Genomic DNA, 2,097 nt, shown 5'->3' on the forward strand with positions numbered 1-2,097 from the left:
ACCCGCTGCCGCCCCAGCTGCTCCGGCGCGTCGTAGTCCTTCTCCTCCGCCTCGTAAGCAAGCACGAAAGAAGACAACCGCAGCCGCTCCGTCTGCTCCGGTGTCTAGCAGTACAGCCAGAGGCGGGAGGCAATACAGATACGGTCTCCTCTCAAGACTCTAGAGAAGTTACCGTACGAGAGGACCAAGGAGGAAAACGCGAAGATCGTGCGGACCGAAGCGAAGGACTTCTTTGAAGGGTTGAAAGCAAAGAGACATCCACCTCCGGAGGAGAAGGTAGATCCGGTGAAAGCAAAGCGCACTATCGATGCCCTGAGGAAACCACCAAAGTCTCCGCCGAGAACCAACTATGGGCGCATTACTGAACATGCATATCTCGAAGCGGAGCGGTCGGGAAGTACTGTCAGTGATCAAACGTTAAAAGAACGAGCAGTTGGGGAAAAAATTGCCCATCTCGGCAAACAAGCAAAGAAATCGTGCCCCCCGCTCAATGTGTCTAGCGACATCGTCGCTAATGCTCCGGGGATGGTTCCCGGTTATAGCAATCTTAGAGATTACCTGTCCGACGATGTACATTTTGATTTCTTGGAGGTGGACGAACACATATACGTGTACGGGAAGCCTCTCGTCAAAGATGAAAAATCTCTAACAACGATGATGCGAAGATTCCATAATTGGTACATGAAAACCTGCAAAGAGTCTGGGGGGACGAATACTTTGTATCTGAGAATTAAAGAGGAGCATGACCTCGTTGGAACTGATTTGTTGCCTGTTCCATTTGAGTTCTTCGAGTTCTTCAATCAAAAGGCCCTCGATAAATTAACGGTCTTTTGCTACTGTCTGTAAGTACTATTTCTGTCATTAAGTCTCTATATATAGCTCAGCTCTTTAATTGCATGTATTTATAATTAATTATCCTCACTATATTATGCAGATTGAAGATCGTCGAGTGAAAGTAACAAGAAATGTATGATATTGGGTTCATTAACACAAATATCATAGATGAATTTCTGGTTACAAAGAACACCGAAGAGGCCGAGGCCAACTTTCTACAATCGTTGATCAAAAATCAAAACAAAGATTTATACTCTTTCCTTACAACTTCGAGTGAGTGTTATTGTCGTGTGCATATTCGGTTTCCCTTTACTCGAGCGAGGTTATAGTAATGTAATTGATGAGTTATGCATGCGTGCGCAGCTTCCACTATGTTCTTCTGGAGATTAAGCTTGAGCGGGGACTAGTAACCGTCTTAGACTCAAGACGAAAAGATCCCGAAGCCTATGCGGACATGACTAAAATGCTCAACAAGTAAGTTCAATCGATCATTATTGCACCATATCGACAACTTTTTGTTCAATTCCTGATATCTCAATTAATAATAATTATTTTCTTTGTCTTGCAGGGTTTGGAAACAGTTCACCGCAGAAGCTCCGGGACTGCCGAAGGAGCTGCGATATACATAGCCGAAAGTAAGTACTACTAGCTAGCTAATTGCACGCATGTCCCGTTGATTCTATAGCTATACTTTCATCAATACCATTTATAATGCTTCATTATCAGTTTGATTGACCTCTATTTCTCGTAAAGTGCTTGTGGCAGGAACAAGGGAATGATTACTGTGGATACTACGTGTGCGAGTTCATCTACAACGCGACTTTGAAAAATAAGCGGGGCTACTCTAAAAGACAATATGAAGTGCGTAAGCAATAATATTCATAATTTTATTTTATTACACCATCATTTCTGTTGAGTTTCATTCATAAATATGTATTAACCCCCTTCTTCAAATTAGACATGGCAGATGCAGAATGAACTCCTACCACAAGATCGCATGAAAGCAATTCAAGAGGAATTGGCGGGATTCTTTCTTGACCACGTCATTAATCAAGCCGGAGAATACCATGTGGAAGTTGATTTCAAATGCTAGGGGATTGTAAGAGATCTTACATATTGTATATGTATGTAGCCAGTAGCATCGGATAGATAATACGAAAACTTGTTGTTCGACCAATCTCTCAGAGAAGGAGAGGTCGATCGATCACTTCTCTCGGTATGTATGACGAACTTCTGTACTTAATGGTTTCCTTAATTTTCTTA

The sequence above is a fragment of the Triticum dicoccoides genome, chromosome 7B (genome assembly GCF_002162155.2).
Source record: "Triticum dicoccoides isolate Atlit2015 ecotype Zavitan chromosome 7B, WEW_v2.0, whole genome shotgun sequence".
Classification (NCBI taxonomy): Eukaryota; Viridiplantae; Streptophyta; class Magnoliopsida; order Poales; family Poaceae; genus Triticum; species Triticum dicoccoides.